A 6099-nucleotide genomic window follows, 5' to 3' on the forward strand; every position below is an offset into this window, starting at 1 on the left:
CGATATACCCCGTGTCCCGATAACTTCAACACAAGGGGGGGGGTCGACCTACCCCCTCCCCGATAACATTATTTTCCCATGTATGTATGTCGTCGTTGTCGATATAACCCCCTTTCGGATAACTTCGACCGTGATAACTTATACACGGGAGCACCCCCCGGTCCTCTCGCTCGACCAAAACTCTCGAGGACACCCAAACCCTAGAAAAAAACAATGTCGGTCTCCTACCCCTCCCGCCGCGCCCCTACCCTTGAAGCGTTGCCGAGGCCACCCCAAACCCGGAATAAGCTAGGTCTACGTTTGCCACTAATATATCCACATGCTGTCATGTTTGTGTAATAATTGTCATGTTGTAATATTTGCAGAAACAATGGAGTTCGGACGAGACGAGGAACAAGAACAGGTGTTGGGGGACATAATCTTAGCCGGAGGTGATGTCATGTCGTATCTTAACGACAATGATGGTCTGCAAGCAGAACATGGTGAAGAAGAAGCAGGCTACGGTGATCAAAGAATGGAGGAGAAAAGACATGATTATGATGGCTCCGGTGACCCAATGCTGGTGCAAGAAGGAGCCCGTGGTGACGGCTCTGGTGACCGAACAGAGTCCAGCCAGGTAAATATATTAGTTAAGCCTGTGATGACTAGCTAATTGATGCATTCATTGTTTTGGTATGTACACATATTAATTAACTCTCATCTAATTCTTCTTTTTTCGAGCCCTCCGGATCGAGCACAACTTCAGTAAAGAGATGAGGCCCGAAGAAAAAGTTGCGCTCGGATGAAAGGTTTGAGATCACAGCAATCACGCGCGATGGCATGCCGACTGAACCCATCCGGACAAAGGAAGCATTTGCTGCTCAGTGCGGGGTTCTTGTTAGGGACAAGATCCCGATCAGCATCCAGCAATGGTGTAAGCCTAAGAACGAAGACCCTGAGGTGTCTTATGTCAATGATATGCAGAAAGATGATCTTTGGACTGAGCTGAAGGCAAATTTCACCCTACCGCCAGAGGAGGATCCGGAGAAGCCAGTTAAAGAGCAATTAATCAAGTCTCATGCTCTTAAGAAGATGGTAGACCTATTTAGGAGGTGGAAGAATGAGCTGAAAACGTTTGTCGACAAAGAAGAGACACCAGAATTCATCGGCAGATATGAGAAGATCAGAGATCACTGGCCCGCATTTGTAGCCTACAAGACATCGGAAAAGAGTAAGAAGATGTCGGCGACAAACAAGAAAAATGCTGCAAAGAAGAAGCTTCACCATCGCACGGGGTCAGGTGGCTACCTCAAAGCCCGGCCTAAGTGGGCCAAGACTGAGAATGATCTGCTTGATAAAGGGATCGAACTAGAGACAATGAACTGGCCAGACCGTTGCCGGACTTGGTTCTTCGGGGCTGGCGGAACCTTGGACCCTATATCAGGGAAATGCGTTTGGACGGACGAGCAAATGAACATACCAGTCAAGAAGCTAATGCACTATATTGATGCAGCGCAGCAAGGGACGTTCGTTCCAGACAGAGAGAACGGCGAGCTCACAATAGCCCTCGGGAATCCTAAGCACCCTGGACGGACACGAGGCACGCCAGGCTTCATTTCGTGGAAGGCTGGTTTTCCGGACGCAGGCGTTTACAAATGCCAGGAGAGGAGGAAAAAAGTGGAGCATGCCCAAATTCAGACGCTACACGAAAGGGTTCAAGCGCTAGAGGAACGAGAAGTAGCTCGCAGCAAGCGACCCGAAACTACCCCCAAAGCTACCCCGCCATCTCAGCGGAGAAGCAGCGTGGCTTCCACCGAGCTGCTTCAGCCGGAGCATGTCTTGACGGCTCCTGCTAGCTACCCCGTGGATGCTATCATGGAGTCTCAACATTGCCACCTTATGACGCAATGGTAGAACTTCAAAGTCAAGGCGGCTGTCGGCTCTGTTCGACCTACTGAACCCGGCGCAACTTTTCACTATAGTCCGATTCCAGAAGGATATGCCAGGGTGACGGTCGACGAAATAACTGAGGGATTTGAGGACCTCCAGCTTGACTACCCTACCGGTGAAGGGGAGACTCGGTTGGGTTCTTGTCTATTGACTCCATGCCTATGGCGAAAGGAGCTCATCAAGCTTCTGAACTGGACGCCTTCGCCTCCTCCTCCTCCTCCGGCGAGTCAGGGCACTCCGCCTCCACCTCCGGCGAGTGATCAGGGCACTCAGTTTCCTTCTCCAGCGCGTGGCGGCACTCCGCCTCCTTCTCCTCCTGCGCCGGTGCGCCCGAGCAGCCAGCCTCCTCCTTCTCCGCCTCGTCAGCAAGGGCGGAAGAGACCCGCCACCGCTCCAGCTGCTCCGATGTGTCGTAGTCCTTCTCCTCCGCCTCGTAAGAAAGGAAAGAAGACAGTTGCAGCCGCTCCGTCTGCTCTACTGACGTCTAGCAGTATAGCTAGAGGCGGGAGGCAATACAGATTCGGTCCTTCTCTTAAGACTCCAGAGAAGTTACCATATGAGAGGACCCCGGAGGAGAACGCCAAGATCGTGCGAGCCGAAGTGAGGAACTTCTTTGAAGGGGTGAAAGCAAAGAAACATCCACCTCCGGAGGAGAAGGTAGATCCTGTGAAAGCGAAGCGCACTCTGGCTGCCCTGAAAAAACCAGCAAAGTCTCCGCCGAAAGGCAACTATGATCGCATTATTGCAAAGAAATTTGTGGAAGCGGAGCTTGCTACCTCTTGAGCTTGCGTTGGATTTCCCCGAAAAGGAAAGGATGATGCAGCAGAGTAGCGTAAGTATTTCCCTTAGTTTTTGAGAACCAAGGTATCAATCCAGTAGGAGGCCACGCTCAAGTCCCTCGTACATGCACAAAACGATAGCTACTCGCAAGCAACGCGATTAGGGGTTGTCAATCCCATCACGGTCACTTACGAGAGTGAGATCTGATAGATATAATATTTTTGGTATTTTTTGTATAGAGATGCAAAGTGAAAAGTAAAAGGCAAAGTAAAAAAGCATAGCAAGATTAAAGTGATGGAGATTGATATGATGAGAATAGACCCGGGGGCCATAGGTTTCACTAGTGGCTTATCTCAAGAGCATAAGTATTCTATGGTGGGTGAACAATTTACTGTTGAGCAATTGACAGAATTGAGCATAGTTATGAGAATATCTAGGCATGATCATGTATATAGGCATCACGTCTGTGACAAGTAGACCGAAATGATTCTGCATCTACTACTATTACTCCACTCATCGACCGCTATCCAGCATGCATCTAGAGTATTAAGTTAAAAATAGAGTAACGCTTTAAGCAAGATGACATGATGTAGAGAGATAAATTCATGCAATATGAAATAAACCCCATCTTGTTATCCTCGATGGCAATGATGCAATACGTGCCTTGCTGCCCCTTCTATCACTGGGAAAGGACACCGCAAGATCGAACCCAAAGCTAAGCACTTCTCCCATGGCAAGAAAAACCAATCTAGTAGGCCAAACCAAACTGATAATTTGAAGAGACTTGCAAAGATAACTAATCATACATAAAAGAATTCAGAGAAGATTCAAATATTATTCATAGATAGACTTGGTCATAAACCCACAATTCATCGGTCTCAACAAACACACCGCAAAAATAAAATTACATCGAATAGATCTCCACGAGAGAGGGGGAGAACTTTGTATTGAGATCCAAAAAGAGAGAAGAAGCCATCTAGCTACTAACTATGGACCCGAAGATCTGAGGTAAACTACTCCCACTTCATCGGAGGGGCTATGATGATGTAGAAGCCCTCCATGATGACGGCCCTCTCCGGCGGAGCTCCGGAACATGCCCCAAGATGGGATCTCGTGGATACAGAAAGTTGCGGCGGTGGAATTAGGTTTTTTGGCTCCTCTTCTGATCGTTTGGGGGTACGTAGGTATATATAGGAGGAAGGAGTACGTCGGTGGAGCACCGAGGGGCCCACGAGGCAGGGGGCGCACCCTAGGGGGGTGGGCGCGCCCCCCCCCCCCACCCTCGTGACCGCCTCTTTGACTCCTTGGAGTAGGGTCCAAGTCTCCTAGATCACTTTCGGTAAGAAAATCCTGTTCCCAAAGGTTTTATTCTGTTTGGACTCCGTTTGATATTCTGTTTCTCCGAAATACTGAAATAGGAAAAAAACATCAATTCTGGGCTGGGCCTCCGGTTAATAGGTTAGTCCCAAAAATAATATAAAAGTGGAAAATAAAGCCCAATATAGTCCAAAACAGTAGATAATATAGCATGGAGCAATAAAAAATTATAGATACGTTGGAGACGTATCAGGCATCCCCAAGCTTAATTCCTGCTCGTCCTCGAGTAGGTAAATGATAAAAAAAGAATTTTTGATGCCGAGTGCTACTTGGCATAATTTCAATGCAAATCTTCTTAATTGTGGTATGAATATTCAGATTAGGAAGATTCAAGACAAAAGTTCATATTGACATAGAGAATAATAATACTTCAAGCAAACCAACAAAGCAATTATGTTTTCTTAAAGTAACATGGCCAAAGAAAGTTCATCCCTACAAAATCATATAGTTTAGTCATGCTCCATTTTCATCACACAAGAATGCTCTCATCATGCACAACCCCGATGACAAGCCAAGCAATTGTTTCATACCTTAATAATTTCAAACTCGTAAACTTTCACGCAATACATGAGCGTGAGCCATGGATATAGCACTATGGATGGAATAGAATATAATGATGGGGGTTATGTGGAGAAGACAAAAAGGAGAAAGTCTCACATCAACGAGGCTAATCAATGGGCTATGAGATGCCCATCGATTGATGTTAATGCAAGGAGTAGGGATTGCCATGCAACGGATGCACTAGAGCTATAAATGTATGAAAGCTCAACAAAAGAAACTAAGTGGGTGTGCATCCAACTTGCTTGCTCACGAAGACCTAGGTCACTTGAGGAGGCCCATTGTTGGAATATACAAGCCAAGTTCTATAATGAAAATTCCCACTAGTATATGAAAGTGATAACTCAAGAGACTCTCTATATGAAGAACATGGTGCTACTTTGAAGCACAAGTGTGGAAAAAAGGAATAGTAGCATTGCCCCTTTTTATTTATTTTCTTTTTTGGCCTTTCTCTTTTTTTTGGACAATGCTATATTGAATGATGATCATCACACTTCTATTTATTTACAACTCAATGATTACAACTCGATACTAGAACAAAGTATGACTCTATATGGATGCCTCCGGCGGTGTACCAGGATATGCAATGAATCAAGAGTGGCAAGTATGAAAAAATTATGAACGGTGGCTTTGCCACAAATACTATGTCAACTACATGATCATGCTAAGCAATATGACAATGATGAATGTGTCATGATAAACTGGATGGTGGAAAGTTGCATGTCAATATATCTCGGAATGGCTATGGAAATGCCATAATAGGTAGGTATGGTGGCTATTTTGAGGAAGATATAAGGAGGTTTATGTGTGAAAGAGCGTATCATATCACGGGGTTTGGATGCACCGGCGAAGTTTGCACCAACTCTCGATGTGAGAAAGGGCAATGCACGGTACCGTAGAGGCTAGCAATGATAGAAGGGTGAGAGTGCGTATAATCCATGGACTCAACATTAGTCATAAAGAACTCATATACTTATTGCAAAAATCTACAAGCCATCAAAAACCAAAGTATTACGCGCATGCTCCTAGGGGGATAGATTGGTAGGAAAAGACCATCGCTCATCCCCGACCGCCACTCATAAGGAGGACAATCAAATAACACCTCATGTTTCAAATTTGTTGCATAACGTTTACCATACATGCATGCTACGGGACTTGCAAACTTTAACTCAAGCACTTCTCAAATTCACAATTACTCTACTAGCATGACTTCGATATTACTACCTCCATATCTCAAAACAATTATCAAGCATCCAACTTTTCTTAGTATTCAACACACTCAAAAGAAAGTTTCATAAATCTTGAATACCAAGCATGTTATTATTAAGCAAATTACCATGCTATTAAGACTCTCAAAATAATTTAAGTGAAGCATGAGAGATCAATAGTTTCTTTAAAACAAATCCACCACCGTGCTCTAAAAAATCTAAGTGAAGCACATAGAGCAAAATTATA

The sequence above is a fragment of the Triticum dicoccoides genome, chromosome 5A (genome assembly GCF_002162155.2).
Source record: "Triticum dicoccoides isolate Atlit2015 ecotype Zavitan chromosome 5A, WEW_v2.0, whole genome shotgun sequence".
In the NCBI taxonomy this organism is placed as follows: Eukaryota; Viridiplantae; Streptophyta; class Magnoliopsida; order Poales; family Poaceae; genus Triticum; species Triticum dicoccoides.